Source organism: Ambystoma mexicanum, chromosome 4q, assembly GCF_040938575.1.
Source record: "Ambystoma mexicanum isolate Mex_15411 chromosome 4q, UKY_AmexF1_1, whole genome shotgun sequence".
NCBI classification, from domain to species: domain Eukaryota; kingdom Metazoa; phylum Chordata; class Amphibia; order Caudata; family Ambystomatidae; genus Ambystoma; species Ambystoma mexicanum.
Window position 1 is genome coordinate 326,421,912 of NC_090928.1, and position 20,418 is coordinate 326,442,329.

The following is a 20,418-nucleotide window of genomic DNA, read 5'->3' on the forward strand; positions in this document are numbered from 1 at the left end:
CCAGGACACCAACTTCGGTGGCACTGAAGCTGGTGCCCCTCTACCTCTCTGGCAGGGGGTTGTCAGTGGTCTCAGATGGTGTTTGCCCCGACATGACAACCCCAGAGGCAGGAGTGGGTGGGCAACTGGGTTCTGGGGCTGGGCTGTGGAGCGATGGAATCCCAGTCGGGAGTCTTCGGTCCAGCAGGGGTGGTCACAGCAACAGCACCCCTGGCTGATGTGCAGGCAGCAAATGGCAGGGCACGTGGGCAGCAGGCAGTCAGGCAGCAGCAGATGGCAGGTGGGAGCGTGCTCGGGGCTCTGGGGAGCAGTAGTTTGGCCTTCTGGGCAGGAGCGTGGTCTTCCGTGTGCTTACGCGTGGCCAGCTTGATACGGAGTGATTTGGCACGTGAAAAATCTGCACGTCAGCGTGTAATTCGAGGAAAGGCCCTTAGCGCGTAAGCGCGTCTGCACGCATACGCATTTTCATTGGACAGAAGGCCCATCAAGCGCAAGCGCCCCTGTGACGTGACGCGTACAGGCGTGCATGGGCATTTCAGCGCGCGTGAAAAACTGCACGTCCGCCTGTAATTTGAGGAAAGGCCCTTAGCACGTGAGCTCGTCTGTGATGTGACGCGCGCGGGTGTTCCCCTCATTACACGTGATGACAGAGCACACGTGGATTTCCACCAATCACATGTGAAAGTTCCTGCGCACCCCGAAACACACGTACCCAGGCCAATCGCGTGTACGCTCACTTCCCTCCGATTACACGCGATGACACTCGGACGTACAGTTTTACCACGTATCCGAATACGGGAAACCCGCGCACGGCAAAAGACGTGCACAGGCTTCAACGCGTCCGCCACACGAAGGCAGGCGGAAGCGTCCCCGCGCACAGCATAAAAGTGCGCGCAAACAACAAACGCGTGTATGCAGCTACTAAGAATGCCCCATTTGTCGCAGCACTGATCGTGGGACACCGCAGGAGGAGGAGAATAGCCGGGGCACGCATTTTCGCACCACGGACAAGCCTTTTTGGGATGCCTGACGACCAGGTCTACGGCAGGTATAGGTTTCCACCCCATATCATCCTAGACCTGGTCAGGGAGTGGGAAGATGACCTTCCATCCCCCACCCTTTGCTCCCAAGCATTGAGCCCCTTGGAGAAGCTGCTCAATGTCCTGCATTTTTTGGCCACTGGGTCATTTCAGCGGACCACTGCCATAGTGGGGGGGGGTCTCACAGGCCACGCAGTCACGCTGCCTACACCAGGTACTGGCAATCATGACAGCACGCCCCTCAGTCCGCAGGCACATATACATGCCCAGAACACCCGCAGAAAGGCAGGCTGTTGTCCTGGATTTTTTCAGGGTGGCACACTTCCCCAAAGTGGTCGGTGCCATAGATTGCACCCATGTGGCCCTACGTCCACCTAGGGCCACTGAGCACATCTTCCGAAACCGCAAGCACTGGCATTCCATCAATGTACAGGTGGTATGCGATGCAAAGGGAGTCATCACCTCTGTCTATGCAAACTATCCTGGCTCCACCCATGACAGTTTCATAAACAGAATGTCCGCCCTGAGCCGGGCCCTGGAAGCTGGGCAGCATGGCGACACATGGCTCCTAGGTCAGTACAAATGCCCTTGCACATGCATGCAAGTCACACACAGACAAATATCCAAACCCTAATAATCTCAACTATTATCACCTCCCCAGGGGACAGTGCCTACCCTCTGAGCAAACACATGATGACGACAATCCGGAACCCCACCACACCACCCCAGGTAAGATACAACGCCGCCCATATTGCAACCAGGGGCATAGTGGAGCGCACGTTCGGAGTGCTCAAGTCACGTTTCCGCTCCCTTGACCGCTCTGGTGGGCAACTACTCTATGCACCACCAGTAGTGTGCAGGATCATTGTGGCAGCATGTGTCCTGCACAATGTTGCAACATCCCCAACCACAGGCACAAGCGCTGCCCATGGGAGGGGACAGGGCACGTGGCGAGGAAGCCCGGACCCAGCTTGTGGCCACATTTTTCACCTAAACTCCCACCCCTGTGGAGTGCACACAGGCCTGGCACATACCAGGTGACAATCGATGATGACAAAGAGACAGTCAACTGTCACAACCCTACCACCCTGAGATAGTTGCCATGGAAGTGCCACATCGTCTGCATCCCTAGCTACTTAAACACAAGCTATCCTGTGTGACCAAAAGGCACACATATGACATATGACATGATATGGCCCATACACAAGTATTTCAAGGCACGATGAGGCAGGGAGGGGGGAACAAGGGAAGACAGACAACGGTACTACTAGGCCAGGTGTCATTGAGATCGTGCAAGTGCAGGCGTAGGGGGAAGGGAAAAGTGCAAGGGGAAGGGGGTGGGGAGTGCAGTACAGGGGAAGTAGCCCAAAAGAAAAATACATAGGTCGGCTGGTGGCAACTGCAAAGGTAAGTGCAGACAAGTGCTGGGAAGGGTGGGCTGTAGGGATAGAGAGACAGTACCGCAGTGCAGGGGTTGCCAGGGAGGCAGTGCAAGTGGAGAGTGGCTGGCCAAGGAACGAGGTCGGTGAGAGTGGCCCAGTTGCAGCTCCAGTGCAGTTCCAGTGAAGAATTCTGCAAGGGAGAGGCAGAGAGAAAGCAGAAGCAAAGAGGAAGGTCTTGAGGTGCTTCCAGAACTGGAGATGGTTCCCCTCAAGTTCAAGTGAGGCAGGAAGTCTGTTCCAGGGGGAGGGCCCTGCCGCGGAGAGAAATCTACCCCCAGCTAGTTGCTCTGAGAAGCGGATGACCCTGACATGCAAGGTGTGCATCACACACACCTGCAAAACAGGCCATGGCCATCACTGTCATGTCACTCAAACCCTCCCAAACCACAACATGACATGGCAAGCAATACCCATACACCAACACAGTAACGATAAGGTACACATTGCCATGTCCTAAATGTACAGTGGCATCAGACAATGATGCCTGACCCGGAATCAGATGAAATGACAGACCAACAAAATCTCCCACCAAAAATAAGTCATTTCCAAATGTATTACAAGAGTCGTAGACGTAACATAACAATGAATGCCTGTCTACATGCACATTGTGCATTGCAAAATCAACACTGCAGCTCATGTGTGCAGTGTCCTACTCGTGCAACACACTGCTCAGCGCACAGCACAGTGAACAGCCATTGTGTGTGATGCACACCCTGAGCATCACATCTAAGTGACAGACCACATCAAACAGCAAATTAGGCATGTACAGGATCCATAATCGGTCACAGAACATGTGCTGCAGGGACACACCAGAAGGCAAACAGTGTACACGTGGATATGCAAGGGTGAGAGTACATGTAGTGCATCAGAGTGCAAGTGTGTGGTTCGGCAAGGACATGCACTCCACATATGCATGTGCACTCAAGTGACCATTAGTGTTCTCTACACATCACATGTGAACATTCACCATGTGTACACCCCAGCATGTCAAACCACAACTATCCCCTCGCACCTGAAAGGAAAACACAACACATGAACAGGCATTGATCAGCAGAACACAACATGTACATAGGATACCACCAGTACAATGTCAGAGTTCCCATCACACTGCAGGGCAAGGCAACTATCAACAACAACCCCCCCCCCCTCCCTCACAAATGACCATGACCCACTGAACAACTGCACCTAGGTCATGGAGCCTTCAAACCTCAATTCCACCTGGCCACAGGATCACCTTTACCCTTCGTCACCATCTCCCACCTTGTGTGTAAAAAGGTGCGTAGCAGTACCTCACAAAGGCCAAGTACTACCACAATGTTGCAACAACCAAGGTAGCACAGCAAAACAAATGTCACGACAGGATGTGAAACATGTGTGGTACATGACATAGGATGATGCACCATGAACGGATGTGTACTGTCACAGGTCCCCTGTACAGGCGCGGGAGTGTCACGAAACAACCACCCCCACAATGTCCCGGGTGCCTGCAAGGTCAAACTCACACAGGCCCCTGAGACCCTGGTGGGGAAGGAGGTTCAGGGATATGCAGTCGGGACAGGTGTTGACACACTGGATGACTGGAATGAGGGGCAGGAGAGGGGAGGAGGAATGACACATGAAACTAGGGAATGCACGAAAATGTACTACCTGCATGAACACATACACAATCCAAACAAACTTGGACATCATTGTCATGGCCTTCTGTAGTCCTGGCTCAGGAGTGGTACGAACCAACCACCCCCTCTAGGGTTTTGGCGCCTGCAAGTTCGGGGCTTACACAGGCACCCGCAACCCCAGCGGGGAAAGAGGGTCAGGGAACGTTGCTTGGATAGGTGCGGGAAGCAGAAACACCGGGTAGAGGGTACAGGGTTCAAAATTGCATAGGATCACGGGTGATTAGGGAGAAAAAACATACCAAATTGAACCACACATACATCCATGCATTAGTACACTCCCCAGCAAGCCTATGCAGAGCAGTTCGAAAGAAAAACAACAAGACACTTAGCTCTGGTTTTGAGTGCTGGCATCCTGCCTGCGCACTCTCAGGTCCGGTTAGAGGAGCACTGCAATGCTGCAAAGAGAGCCACAGTCAACAACCTGTACGTGCCAATTACACAAAAACACAACACCAAACATGCCCCATAGCAACAAAACTACTCTACAAACAGACAATCTGATGTCGATGCTTCGTACCCATATATAACATCACCCCTGTGACGGGTCATACACAGTCAATGCAGTAAGTCAGCCGCTGGTGGGTGCGTGGCAAATGGAACACCAATGTGTCACAATTCACACAACATGCAATGTTCCCTGGGTAAGCAGACAGACCCATATAGCAAGCCATGACTACAGAGCAAGTTGCGTACCACTATGACAGAAACAAAGTTGGCAGTGCATTTATCATAAAGTACATGGAAAAGACATGCACTGCACCCGAGTATGTCCCTTGCTGTATGTCCCTGTGAGCTGCCCCTTTCCATGTCTTGGAAGGCTACATGGTTGATACAAGTGCCTCAATGGACCTTGGTGTACCGAGGGTATGTGCCACTGCCCCTGCATGTGTCCCAGACAACCCTACTATCAACAGCCATAGGTCCACAAACACATCTGAGCTGCATTGTGTGCTTCAACACCAATATTCGTCTAAGCTCAACCTCAGTGCTGTGACTAAGCCTGCATGTGCAACTCGCCTGGTGCAAGCTTTGCTGTGTTGTGGCCCCCCTGTGATGCTCACCTTGCCTGGAGTTCCTTGGAACATGTCAACAGTTCTAGGATGTGGGTCTGCAATCCCTGTGCCTCTGCTTGTGCACACATGTGCATGTGGGCACCAAAAAACGGGTCCAGAATTCCGTCGTCCAATGGGCCATGTCTGCTGGCAAAGGTGCTCTGGAGGCTCATCCCCCTGCAGAAAGGGCATGAAACACATGATTAATGCTTCAAAGTCATCTGTGTGTGTCTCATCAGGCATCTCATTACTTGACCATGTCAGAGAGTCACATCACAAATCACACCATCAGTTCGTCTTTCACATCCAAAGTGTGGAACACTATCTACAGCATGAATTGCAACAAGCACGTGTACAGGGAAGATATGAAACATACTACACAATGCATAGCAATCAATGTACACATTAATCATGACACACCCCATCTAGCAAAAGCTGAACAGTGGACAATAACACCAAAACCATCCCCACTAGGGGTGTCAACACAAGTCACACAGCACCAGACATGCCACAGATATGACAGTCCAAAGCCCTTGTGTAATATTCTGTAACACCGAACCATCCTTGCGAGCCCATGGATAAGGGAGGCAGGAGTGGCATATGTGAGTGAAGGACCCCAAGCAGCAAACACATACACAAGACAAGCCTGAAGGGCCCAGCTGGAACAGACAGTGGATGCCTTCAAAAGCCACAAAGCACCGCACCATCACATGAAAGCACAATAGATTAGCAATTTTAAACTAAATCAACTATTAACTAATTACACTAACAATGGAAAACCTACATTACCTAATTAAACTAACTATTAAACAGAAACTTAACTAACTAAACTAAAAGAAAAATCAAAAATGGCCACATACGACCCGGGGGGGAGGGGAGGCACCCAGGAGGGGGGAGGTACAGGGTGCTGCTCAACATCCACATGCGATGATGCTGAGCCAAAAAAAAAACCTCCATGGGCTCAACGCCTGCACAGCCCGACCTATGTGGGAGATAGATGGTCGTCCGAGTCTGGCTCATCCTGTAAAGGAGGACGTGGCACAGTAGCCTGGCCACACCTAGCCGCAGCTTGCCCCTCATCGGCAGCAAGTCTGCCGGACGGGTGAGCCTGGTTCTGTGTGGCGATGTGACATAGGTCTGCATGCAGAACCTCACGTGATACACGTGATTCCTCTTGCAAGGTAGCAAGTGTAACACAGAGTTCCTCCTGCAAGGCCTGGCTGGACAACCGCTGCACCTCCCGGCAAGCCTGTATCTCAGCCGAGATGGTACGGTCAAGCTGTGCAAACCTCTCCTCTGCCTGCTGCCTCTGGGACATCATAAGGACACCCAGAGTGGATCTGAGGGAAGCATACTCCTCCCTCAGGGCATCCATGTGCGCCTCTGCGTGAGCAGCAATTGCTTGACGCAGAGACGACATTTCAGCCTGGCGTGCCCTGTCTGAGGCCGCCATGCCCAGCCTGAGCGGGCGGGCCGTGGACCGTGCCGCCTGCTGCTGGAGAAGCACCTGCCTAGCAGGGGGGAGCACAGATCGGGCCACACGCTCCATGCTCTCAGCGATGTTCTCCATTGCTGCCCCCTGCCGTTCGGAATTGGCAGTCATGTCTTGCTCCCACTCAGTATACAGCGGTTGCGCGTGGCGACCGCGTTGCCGGGCTTGACCCCTGCGGGACCCAACGACCGGGGGTCCTCGCTGTGTTGGCACCGCCTGCGGCTGCACGACTACATGCCCCCATCGACGTGATGTCCCAGGCACATCAGTGACTGGTGTGGAGGGTGACCCTGCGTCCCGATCCACCACGGGTGGAGGAACCAAGACTGTCTGATCCCTCAGTGCAGGTGTCGCAGACAGAGGAGTGTCCACATCAGAATCACTCACCCCTGACACATGGACTTGATGCTCATCCAACTCAACATGGACGTCAGAGTCGTCATCAAGGCTGGACTCATAGGCAGCCAGAGACAAGATGGACTGCAGCACTTGGGGGTTTTCGTCGCCTACCAACCCATGACCCCCACTAGTGCCGGGTTGATGTGGTGTTACCAACCCTGTGTCTGGCATGACAACACCATCCTCCGCCTCCATTGCATCATCACCTGAAAAATAGAGAGAAAAAAGGTCCCTACACATGTCAGAAGCACACGACACACACACACACCGACAGCAAAGGCATCCGGCAGACATGTGACACACAACATATGACCTGGCATGCATGCTGGGTCTACTTTGAATAGCTTCTGTGATCAGACCTGTTGAAAGGTGGCAGTTTCCATGGAAGTGGGTCTATGCAGTGCAGAAAATGTGTACGCCACTCACTACCTACATGTACAAGCACTCCATGGTGTGTGCCAGGAAATGTGAAGGCAGTGCAATGTCAAATTCACACATCACGTGCATTGTGCATTCAATGTGTACCATATCTAGAAGCCAAGCACCCCTCCACCCCAGTACCAAAGCAGGAATGCCTAGCATGGTATCAAAAGGCGGTCCATACACCTGTGTATTGACAGGCAGTGTTGACTGGCATCAACAGCTTAATGTGATTCAAATGACAACACTGCAAATGATGCTGGGACAGTAGGCAGGACACATGATGAAAACTCCGGAGGCCGCCCACGTGTGAAGAAAACACAACAAGAGTTGGACAGATTCATTGACCATTGAACAGGCTGAGGCCTGTGAGCCACACAGATTGTCAGAGCCTAAACATGTGTGCAACGCAGGACTGAGCCACAGTTGACATGGGAAGGCTGATGAGATGGCAGGCAATGTATGTAACCAAGGACTTATATTACAGTGATCATCCAGTCAAGGACACATAGGGGCATGCGTGCAATGCACATGGAGCATGAATGGGCACTCATGTCCCTGCGGGACATCTGACCCATGCACAGTACAAGTGAGATACCCTGCATCGAGTACTAAGGCTGTACCACACGGCATATGTCTGGCAGATTCTACGCTGGAAGTTAGCATCTACACAGGACACATGAACAAGAAACTACACATTGGTAAGATTGAAGCAGACCAGTGCAAAGGTGGAACTGGGGTGCAGAGTGGCGGAGGAGGGGCAAGGGAGCATGCCTACATGGAATCCCGCATGCAGGCAGAGGAGACATGCATGACGGAAGCATTGCATTACTTACACATCAGAACCATGTACACGTCACATGTAGCAGCAATCATGCACAACACATCCCACAAGTGAAACACACACGTCCTCAACAAACACGCATCAACACTCACTGGACTGCGCATCAAAGTCCAGCATCTCTCCCACTCCTTCAACCAATTCAGGTGGTACGAACTCCGCAATGAGAGCCTCATGCGGAGTGAGCTCTTCCTCCTCTGGTGCAGGCCCACCGCCAGTCACCAGAGTCAAGTTGTAATTAGAGGCACGCTTAGCCTTAGTGCTGCGCTTGATTTCATTCCAACGCTTTTTGCACTCCTGCGCCGTGCGCACCTCATGGCCGAATGAACTGACATATTCCGCAACATGCTTCCAGTGGGTGTCAAGTTGGGCAGCCGTAGTCTGACTATTGGCACCCACTAGCATGTCACAGCTGTGGCCCCGCATGTAGTCCACGAGGAAGTCCAGTTCCTGCTTACAAAAAGGCTTCTTCCTCGACGTGCAGGAGGTCGTGGCTGTGTGTGGGGTCCCAGCCTGTGCTGCAGGTGCAACCTTCCTCCTCTTGGACTGTGGCGCAGACCCTGGCTGGCTAATGCCGCCCTGACCAGTATGGCCAGTGGGTTCGGTGGATTGAGCCAAGGGAGTGGCAGGTGGAGGGATGACCAAAAGCCTGACTTGTATCAGTGGCAGCTGGGTGCCCACTAATGGACCCTGCGCAGCAACATCAGCTGTGGCAGGGTCATTGACCGCAACGGTCCTGGTTGGCAGACTCACAACCGGAGTGCTGTTGGGTGCATCTGCCCCTGCACTTGCCAACACCCGGCTGTTCGGGGCAGCAGATGACATGACTGCCCCAGGGACACGTGTCTTGGTCTGAGCAGCCCGGCGTGCCCCTATGGTTTCCCCCCTGGCCTGTTGGAGATCTACCAAGGGCTCTTCAAGGGCCAACGCAGCCTGCGCTGGCAGACCCTGAGCCTGGGTGGCGGTGTCCACAGCTGCACCTGCAGCTACCACTACCCTTGGGCCCGTGGCAGTCGATGGAACGGACTGCCGGGTCATACGGGTGCCAGTGCCAGATGCAGGAGCTGCATCCCCCGGAACCACAGGGGGTGGTGGCATGACTGCACCGACACATGGCAAAACATTGTGCTCAAGTGGCGCACCCCTGCCTCTTCCCCCTCTGTGGCTGCCCTGGACACCCTGGAGTCCCCCTACTCCCTGGTCACCATGGCCACGTCCCTGACCACGCCTGCCACGAGGAGGACGCCCAGCTGAGGCGCCCCTCACCTTTTTGTCCCCTCCCAACCATGGCACAGATGTAGTAGTGCTGGCACAGATGGAGTGGTGCCAATGGGAGGTGTACACCACAATTGACCTGGGCAATTGGGGTGAAGGGGGTGGGAAGCAAGATGTTAACAGCCCCCCTGCACCTGCAAGGCTGTATGTGACCCCGGTGATGTGGTGACAGGTCACGCAACGCTCAGGCACCCCAAAACTGCAGTAAAACCGTGCACGCAACCCTGCAGCCTACGTGCGTGGATTCAACCTCCCGCAGTACGCGGTGGCACCCAGTAACACGAATAATGCGTACGCGTGGGACACGCAGGCTACTATGACATCGAAAATGGGTGCGATACACAGGGGCACCCGCAGTGGGAAAAAGAGCATGTGCGACTCACCGTCTGACTAGCGCAATGCAGAAAAACACGCGTAGCCAATACCCCCGCCAAAAGAAGAGATACGTCCTTGATAGCTGTGAAGTTGTGATGGCACGCGAAACAACAGGAAGCAGCAACACACGTCGGTCTCCACGAAAGGCATGTACAGCGAACTGCTGGGCCCGCTCACCTTTAACCCGTGCTGAGGGAAACGCACGCGCGCGTCACGTCACTTACGCGCATGGGCCCTTTCCTCGTATTACACGCGGACGTGCAGTTTTTCACGCGCGCTTACGCGCATGGGCCCTTTCCTCGTATTACACGCGGACGTGCAGTTTTTCACACGCGCTTACCCGCATGGGCCCTTTCCTCGTATCACACGCGGACGTGCAGTTTTTCACACGCGCTGAAATGCCCATGCACGCCTGTACGCGTCACGTCACAGGGGCGCTTGCGCTTGAGGGGCCTTCTGTCCAATGAAAATGCGTATGCGTGCAGACGGGCTTACGCGCTAAGGGCCTTTCCTTGAATTACACGCTGATGTGCAGATTTTTCACGTGCCAAATCACTCCATATCAAGCTGGCCACGCGTAAGCACACGGAAGACCACGCTTCTGCCCAGAAGGCCGAACTACTGCCCCCCAGAGCCCCGAGCACGCTCCCACCTGCCATCTGCTGCTGCCTGACTGCCTGCTGCCCACGTGCCCTGCCATTTGCTGCCTGCACATCAGCCAGGGGTGCTGTTGCTGTGACCACCCCTGCTGGAACCGAAGACTCCCGACTGGGATTCCATCGCTCCACAGCCCAGCCCCAGGACCCAGTTGCCCACCCACTCCTGCCTCTGGGTTTGTCATGTCGGGGCAAACACCATCTGAGACCACTGACAACCCCCGGCCAGAGAGGCAGAGGGGCACCAGCTTCAGTGCCACCGAAGTTGGTGTCCTGGTGGAGCAAGTCCTGGGGCAGTATGATGCCCTCTTCGGAAGTTCCTGCGCCGACAAGGAAGGACGGACTCGGATCTGGACTGACATCGTGACTGCCATCAACGCGGAGGGGGTGGCAGTCCGCGACTTACAACATGTCAAGAAGCGCTGGGAGGACTTCAGGTCCAGGACCCTGAACAAGGCCCGGCGCCTCTTGAAGGCAGCGGATGCCAAGGGGCGCCGGGGCCACTTGTCGGAAGAACAGATGAGGGTCCTGGAACGCATATCCCCAGCGCTCCACGTCCAGGTCCTTGAGAGGCAGACCCGTCTGGAGTCGAGCGGTAAGTGTACATGCATCCTGATTGTGAGATGTGCGTGTGGTGATTTTTCAGTAGTGTGCAGGTTGCACATCTGTTTGTATGGGGTCGAGTATGGGTGGGGGTGTACAGGGCCGTTTGGCTAACACATGCGAGGGCTGGAATGTGTGAGACATGGATGGTGCTTGTGTGTGTAGGCTTGCATGCCAAATGCAGTTGTGTGGGCACACATGTTTGGATGAATGTGTATGTAAGTAGACATGTCCGTGATGTCACGCATGTATGTTGTTTTCAGCTGCATGTATCAGCACTGTGTACATGTGCATGTGTGTGTATTTGACAAGGGTGCAACAGTGATGCAACATGGATGCATGTGACAGCGGCATGTGGAAGCCTGATCGGCAGATGTGACATGGATGCCCATCTGAACACTGCGACACTTGGCAGAGGTGTACACATGCATGCAAGTGTGGTGGTGTGTGTACATGTGTGGTGCACTTCCTGTGTTGCATGTGATGTCTGGCTCACCTTTGCCTGCTCATGCTGTTGTATGTGTATGGATGGTGCTGGCAGTTGCGATATGGCTGTGGTATGGCTCATGTGTGCGAGTTGAAATGACATGTGTTTTGGGGATTGTGATGACATGTCTGAGGTTTGCCAATGCCACTCACGTACAACTGTCATGTGTGTATGTGTCCATTGTACAGTGCCCTGATGCCTGTGTTTTATTTCTCCCGGTCTGCAGCGTCAACTGATGAAGAGGGCGGAGAAGGTGCTGTGGAGCACAGCGGCGGGGATCCCACCGCCAGCCGGAGACGCAAGGCCCGGCTCCCCTCCCATGTTGTCATCTCGTCGGGGAGTGAGGAGTCCGGTGCCGCGTCCCAGGCCGCAGCTGCCGGGGGGAGGTCCAAGAGGCGGAGGTTGGAGTTGGACTCCTCGGCAGCAGAAGGGGCAGCTGGGACCCCACAGGGCCCAACGGGGGAAGATGGCACGGAGTCATCCAGGTTGGTGGGGGGGTTTGGTGGAGGAGGAGGCCGTGCAAGCAACAGAGACGGGGTCTGGAGGTGGGGATCCCACTGGTGCTAGTGGTCCAGTGCAGGACCAGGGACAGGAGGCAGCACAGGCCGCTGCGCAGGTGCCTGTGTGCAATCCTGTCCCTGATCCTGTCCCTGCATCATCTTGCACCAGCAGGGATGCCTACGTCCAGACCTGTTTTCAGGCAGGGGATGAGCTCATGTCAACTGGCCTTCCTCTGCCTGCGGACGTGGCTATCCGGGTCCGGGTTGAGTCTGTTCTGAGTGGTGTGGCGTTGCGTCAACGGGCCATGCGAGGTGACCTGCAGTCTTTTCATGAGGAGACTGCATGTCATCTCGAATGGCTCGTTGACCACGTCAGCCTGCTGGGACAGGTCACCTAGGCCGGATTCCTCTGTATGATGGGGCTTGCTACGACCCCCTCCTCAACTGAACCCCCTACGCGCCAGTCGTCCTCCGTGCCATCTTCCCACCCATCAGTCACCTGGGTGCCCTGTGGAGCTGCCTCTGACGGTGCGGCCAGGCTGGTGGAGGAGGCATCCCTGCCACAGTCGGGAGTCGGACGTCCAGCAGGGGTGGCCACATCAACGACTGCACCCCAGCCGGCGGAGGATGTGCAGGCAGCAGGAGGCAGTGCACGGGCAGAGGCACAGCAGCAGCAGCAACGTGGTGGGAGCCATGAAGGCTCGGGGCCTTCAACATCGGAGGGGCAGGCATCGGCCAGAGGGCAGGAGGACCCAGGACAGAGAGTGTCTTCCGTGTGGCAGCGGTTGGGCCACACCATAGATGCGGAGCGGCAGCGGGCTGAAGAGGCACGGCTCACAATGGTCAGGGCGGAGAACTCCATGCGGAGGGCCCTGAGGCGGGCCGAGTGCCTCGAGGCAATCCGCAGGGGTTTGGAGGTGGACACGTCGACGGCCCTGCGGACCCTCAGGGCCATGGAGGAGGACCGCCTCCGGGACATTGAGCAGGAGTTCGATGATGCCCTGGCCCGGGGCATCCACAAGTGAGCCGTCAAACTAGCCCGCTGACCTTGTACATAGTTATGTAGGTAGTGTTAGGTTTCATTTTTTTTTGGATTTATTTTGGACCTTTCGGACATTGGCCACATTTTTGTATATAGTTTATTTTATTAGTTAGTGTAGTTAGATAGGTTTCCTTTCTTTTGTTGGGATAATGGACCCTGGCTTGTTCCCATGTAAATAGTTCACTGTTGGATTGTATTTTTCTTTCACATTTTAACCATGGAGCAATGGCTTTCTTTTTTATTTCCCATTGGATTTTGTTTTGTGGACAGTGACTTTGGACACCATTACTTTGGAATTTGATTTCTGGTTTTGCTTTTTTTCACGGACATGCTTCTTTTCATTTTTGTACATTCACATTTATGTTTCTTTATTTTTGATTCTATTTATGATTGCTTTAATACATATTTGTTTTATCATACTTCAATGTGTAGTATCATCTCATTGGTTTCATGCATTTCATGATATGGGTTTTGAGATTCACTGACACCCATTGGGTGTATGTGAGGGAAATGTGTTTGTTTCGGAACTTGCAATTGTTGTTCTGTCATGTAATTGCCAATTATGAGTGGGTGGATGCAATACTCGGGTGGGTGTGTTGCCTTTGGAGGCTGACCATAGGGACCAGGGATCTAGATTGTGATGACATGTTGGCTGGGGAACATGAGTTGGACATGGGTGGGGGGCCTGCTGGCAGGTGCCCCACAGTGCTGGGGGTGGGGGTGGTGGGGACATGAGTTGGACATGGGTGGGGGCCTGCTGGCAGGTGCCCCACAGTGCTGGGGGGTGGGGGTGGAGGGAGACATGGGTGGGGGCCTGGTGGAGGGTGCCCCCGCACTTCTGGGGGGTGGGGGTGGTGGGAGTCATGGGTGGGGGCCTGCTGGCAGGTGCCCCACAGTGCTGGGGGGTGGGGGGGTGGGGAACATGAGTTGGACATGGGTGGGGGCCTGCTGGCAGGTGCCCCACAGTGCTGGGGGATGGGGGGGTGGGGAACATGAGTTGGACACGGGTGGGGGCCTGCTGGCAGGTGCCCCACAGTGCTGGGGGTGGGGGTGGTGGGGAACATGAGTTGGACATGGGTGGGGGCCTGCTGGCAGGTGCCCCACAGTGCTGGGGGGTGGGGGTGGTGGGAGACATGGGTGGGGGCCTAGTGGAGGGTGACCCTGCACTACGGGGGGGTGGGGGTGGTGGGAGACATGGGCGGGGGCCTGGTGGAGGGTGCCCCTGCACTTCTGGGGGGTGGGGGTGGTGGGAGACATGGGTGGGGGCCTGGTGGAGGGTGCCCCACAGTGCTGGGGGGTGGGGGTTGTGGGGACATGAGTTGGACATGGGTGGGGGCCTGCTGGCAGGTGCCCCACAGTGCTGGGGGGGTGAGGGTGGTGGGAGACATGGGTGGGGGCCTGGTGGAGGGAGCCCCTGCACTGCTGGGGGGTGGGGGTGGTGGGAGACATGGGTGGGGGCCTGGTGGAGGGTGACCCTGCACTGCTGAGGGGTGGTGGTTGTGGTAGACATGGGTGGGGGCCTGTTGGAGGGTGACCCTGCACTGCTGGGGGGTGGGGGTGGTGGGGGACATGGGTGGGGGCCTGGTGGAGGGTGACCCTGCACTGCTGGGGGGTGGGGGTGGTGGGAGACATGGGTGGGGGCCTGGTGGAGGGTGCCCCTGCACTGCTGGGGGGTGGGGGTGGTGGGGAACATGAGTTGGACATGGGTGGGGGCCTGCTGGCAGGTGCCCCACAGTGCTGGGGTGTGGCGGGGTGGGGAACATGAGTTGGACATGGGTGGGGACCTGCTGGCAGGTGCCCCACAGTGCTGGGGGGTGGGGGGGGTGGGGAACATGAGTTGGACATGGGTGGGGGCCTGCTGGCAGGTGCCCCACAGTGCTGGGGGGTGGGGGTGGTGGGGAACATGAGTTGGACATGGGTGGGGGCCTGCTGGCAGGTGCCCCACAGTGCTGGGGGGTGGGGGTGGTGGGAGACATGGGTAGGGGCCTGGTGGAGAGTGACCCTGCACTGCTGGGGGGTGGGGGTGGTGGGAGACATTGGTGGGGGCCTGCTGGCAGGTGCCCCACAGTGCTGGGGGGTGGGGGTGGTGGGAGACATGGGTGGGGGCCTGGTGGAGGGTGACCCTGCACTGCTGGGGGGTGGGGGTGGTGGGAGACATGGGTGGGGGTCTGGTGGAGGGTGCCCCACAGTGCTGGGAGGTAGGGGTGGTGGGAGACATGAGTTGGACATGGGTGGGGGCCTGCTGGCAGGTGCCCCACAGTGCTGGCGGGTGGGGGTGGTGGGAGACATGGGTGGGGGCCTGGTGGAGGGTGCCCCACAGTGCTGGGGGGTGGGGGTGGTGGGAGACATGAGTTGGACATGGGTGGGGGCCTGCTGGCAGGTGCAGCACAGTGCTGGCGGGTGGGGGTGGTGGGAGACATGGGTGGGGGCCTGCTGGCAGGTGCCCCACAGTGCTGGGGGGTGGGGGTGGTGGGGACATGAGTTGGACATGGGTGGGGGCCGGCTGGCAGGTGCCCCACAGTGCTGGGGGGTGGGGGTGGTGGGAGACATGGGTGGGGGCCTGCTGGCAGGTGCCCCACAGCGCTGGGGGGTGGGGGTGGTGGGGACATGAGTTGGACATGGGTGGGGGCCTGCTGGCAGGTGCCCCACAGTGCTGGGGGGTGGGGGTGGTGGGAGACATGGGTGGGGGCCTGGTGGAGGGTGCCCCTGCACTGCTGGGGGGTGGGGTGGTGGGAGACATGGGTGGGGGCCTGGTGGAGGGTGCCCCTGCACTGCTGGTGGGTGGCGATGGTGGTAGACATGGGTGGGGGCCTGGTGGAGGGTGACCCTGCACTGCTGGGGGGTGGGGGTGGTGGGAGACATGGGTGGGGGCCTGGTGGAGGGTGACCCTGCACTGCTGGGGGGTGGGGGTGGTGGGAGACATGGGTGGGGGCCTGGTGGAGGGTGCCCCTGCACTGCTGGGGGGGGTGGTGGGGAACATGAGTTGGACATGGGTGGGGGCCTGCTGGCAGGTGACCCACAGTGCTGGGGGCTGGGGGGGTGGGGAACATGAGTTGGACATGGGTGGGGGCCTGCTGGCAGGTGCCACACAGTGCTGGGGGGTGGGGGGGTGGGGAACATGAGTTGGACATGGGTGGGGGCCTGCTGGCAGGTGCCCCACAGTGCTGGGGGGTGGGGGTGGTGGGGAACATGAGTTGGACATGGGTGGGGGCCTGCTGGCAGGTGCCCCACAGTGCTGGGGGTGGTGGGAGACATGGGTGGGGGCCTGGTGGAGGGTGACCCTGCACTGCTGGGGGGTGGGGGTGGTGGGAGACATGGGTAGGGGCCTGCTGGCAGGTGCCCCACAGTGCTGGGGGGTGGGGTGGTGGGAGACATGGGTGGGGGCCTGGTGGAGGGTGACCCTGCACTGCTGGGGGGTGGGGGTGGTGGGGGACATGGGTGGGGGCCTGGTGGAGGGTGCCCCACAGTGCTGGGGGGTGGGGTGGTGGGAGACATGAGTTAGACATGGGTGGGGGCCTGCTGGCAGGTGCCCCACAGTGCTGGCGGGTGGGGGTGGTGGGAGACATGGGTGGGGGCCTGGTGGAGGGTGCCCCACAGTGCTGGGGGGTGGGGGTGGTGGGAGACATGAGTTGGACATGGGTGGGGGCCTGCTGGCAGGTGCCCGACAGTGCTGGCGGGTGGGGGTGGTGGGAGACATTGGTGGGGGCCTGGTGGAGGGTGCCCCACAGTGCTGGGGGGTGGGGGTGGTGGGAGACATGAGTTGGACATGGGTGGGGGCCTGCTGGCAGGTGCCCCACAGTGCTGGGGGGTGGGGGTGGTGGGGACATGAGTTGGACATGGATGGGGGCCTGCTGGCAGGTGCCCCACAGTGCTGGGGGGTGGGGGTGGTGGGGACATGAGTTGGACATGGATGGGGGCCTGCTGGCAGGTGCCCCACAGTGCTGGGGGTTGGGGGTGGTAGGAGACATGGGTGGGGGCTTGCTGGCAGGTGCCCCACAGTGCTGGGGGGTGGGGGTGGTGGGGACATGAGTTGGACATGGATGGGGGCCTGCTGGCAGGTGCCCCACAGTGCTGGGGGGTGGGGGTGGTGGGGACATGAGTTGGACATGGATGGGGGCCTGCTGGCAGGTGCCCCACAGTGCTGGGGGGTGGGGGTGGTAGGAGACATGGGTGGGGGCTTGCTGGCAGGTGCCCCACAGTGCTGGGGGGTGGGGGTGGTGGGGACATGAGTTGGACATGGATGGGGGCCTGCTGGCAGGTGCCCCACAGTGCTGGGGGGTGGGGGTGGTGGGGACATGAGTTGGACATGGATGGGGGCCTGCTGGCAGGTGCCCCACAGTGCTGGGGGTTGGGGGTGGTAGGAGACATGGGTGGGGGCTTGCTGGCAGGTGCCCCACAGTGCTGGGGGGTGGGGGTGGTGGGGACATGAGTTGGACATGGATGGGGGCCTGCTGGCAGGTGCCCCACAGTGCTGGGGGGTGGGGGTGGTGGGGACATGAGTTGGACATGGATGGGGGCCTGCTGGCAGGTGCCCCACAGTGCTGGGGGGTGGGGGTGGTAGGAGACATGGGTGGGGGCTTGCTGGCAGGTGCCCCACAGTGCTGGGGGGTGGGGGTGGTGGGGACATGAGTTGGACATGGATGGGGGCCTGCTGGCAGGTGCCCCACAGTGCTGGGGGGTGGGGGTGGTGGGGACATGAGTTGGACATGGATGGGGGCCTGCTGGCAGGTGCCCCACAGTTCTGGGGGGTGGGGGTGGTGGGAGACATGGGTGGGGGCCTGGTGGAGGGTGCCCCTGCACTGCTGGGGGTGGGGGTGGTGGGAGACATGGGTGGGGGCCTGGTGGTGGGTGCCCCTGCACTGCTGGGGGGTGGGGGTGGTGGGAGACATGGGTGGGGGCCTGGTGGAGGGGGACCCTGCACTGCTGGGGGGTGGGGGTGGTGGGAGACATGGGTGGGGGCCTGGTGGAGGGTGCCCCTGCACTGCTGGGGGGTGGGGGTGGTGGGAGACATGGGTGGGGGCCTGGTGGAGGGTGACCCTGCACTGCTGTGGGGTGGGGGTGGTGGGAGACATGGGTGGGGGCCTGGTGGAGGGTGACCCTGCACTGCTGGGGGGTGGTGGTGGTGGGAGACATGGGTGGGGGCCTGGTGGAGGGTGCCCCTGGTGGCTGGGGGTGCAGGGGGACATGCGTTGGTGGGCAGTAGTGCAAGTTGACATGTGGGTTGGCTGGGGGGTATGGCCATGGTGGATGGGGTGCCTGCAGGACATGTGCAGGGTAGGCCCCTGTGGTGTGAGCCACCTGCAGGGGCCGTGGAGGGTGTAGAGGGAACACCTGGGAGGACCCACACGTGCAATTCACGTGTGGTGCTCCCCGCGCACCCCTGTAATACACGTACCCTGATGGAATCGCGTGTGGAACTTCCCGCGCACCCCTGAAATACACGTACCCTGCTGAAATCGCGTGTGGCACTTCCCGCGCACCCCTGAGATACGCGTACCCTGCTCGCACGGGCCCAATCGCGTGTGGAATTTCCTGTGCCCCCCTGAAATACACGTGCCCTGCTGAAATCGCGTGTGGCACTTCCCGCGCACCCCTGAGATACGCGTACCCTGCTCGCACTGGCCCAATCGCGTGTGGAATTTCCCGCGCACCCCTGAAATACACGTACCCTGCTGAACTCGCGTGTGAAACTTGCCCCGCACCCTGAAATACATGTACCCTGCTGAAATCGCGTGTGGCACTTCCCGCGCACCCCTGAGATACACGTACCCTGCTCGCACAGGCCCAATCGCGTGTGGAACTTCCCGCGCACCCCTGAAATACACGTACCCTGCTGAAATCAGGTGTGAAACTTAACCCGCACCCCTGAAATACACGTACCCTGCTGAAATCACGTGTGGAACTTCACGCTCACCCCTGAAATACACGTCCCCTGCTCAAATCGCGTGTGGAACTTCCCGGGCACCCCTGAAATACACGTACCCTGCTGAAATTGCGTGTGGGACTTCCCGCGCACCCCTGAGATCCGCGTACCCTGCTCGCACGGGCCCAATCGCGTGTGGAATTTCCCGCGCACCCCTGAAATACACGTACCCTGCTGAAATTGCGTGTGAAACTTGCCCCGCACCCTGAAATACACGTACCCAGCTGAAATCGCGTGTGGCACTTCCCGCGCACCCCTGAGATACGCGTACCCTGCTCGCACGGGCCCAATCGCGTGTGGAACTTCCTGCGCACCCCTGAAATACACTTACCCTGCTGAAATCGCGTGTGAAACTTCCCCCGCACCCCGAAATACACGTACCCTGCTGAAATTGCATGTGGAACTTCACGCGCACCCCTGAAATACACGTACCCTGCGGAAATCGCGTGTGGAACTTCCCGCGCACCCCTGAAATACATGTACCCTGCTCGCACGGGGCCAATCGCACCCCAGTGATACACGTAGCCCGCTTGCCGTGCTGGTACAGGGTTAGCGCAGCCCTTTGCGCTGGATTGGGTATATTGATGGCTTTTCCCTGCACGAGAGGCGTTCTTGGGGGTGTAACTGGCGCTGCTGCAGGGTCGCTGCGCCACTGTGCGCCACGGCTGGTTTTGGTGGCTGGAATCCATGAATACACTGTGCGCGGAAATGGATTTTAGCGCACGCGGCTGGCGCAGGGATTCGCACGCGCACACTGTGCGCCAGCCGCGTGCGCCACTTGTGCGCTGAATTCTATGAATTACCCCCTAAGTTGTGCAGAATGTGCATGGGAAGATTTACATGATTTCCTACACATAGCAAACAAAAACAAAACAAATATAGATATAAAAACACCAGGAGAACTCTGCTTTCTAGATCCTGTAAATGTATCAAGATATTTCCATCATCGCTTCATTGCTATGCTACACTTAATTTGTAATAAAACCGTTCCTCCCATCTGAGAGGTGCAACACTTCTTTTGGAGAAAGGAATACCAAACCAGAGGAGCACGACACATACACATGCTTTTGTGGATTAAAGATGCTCCTAAATTTGGTCAGGACAGTGAGGCCACTGTTTTGCAGTTCATCCAAAAATATGTCACATGTGAAATCCCTTCACAAACGACACATAGTGACCTTCATGCAAAAATTTT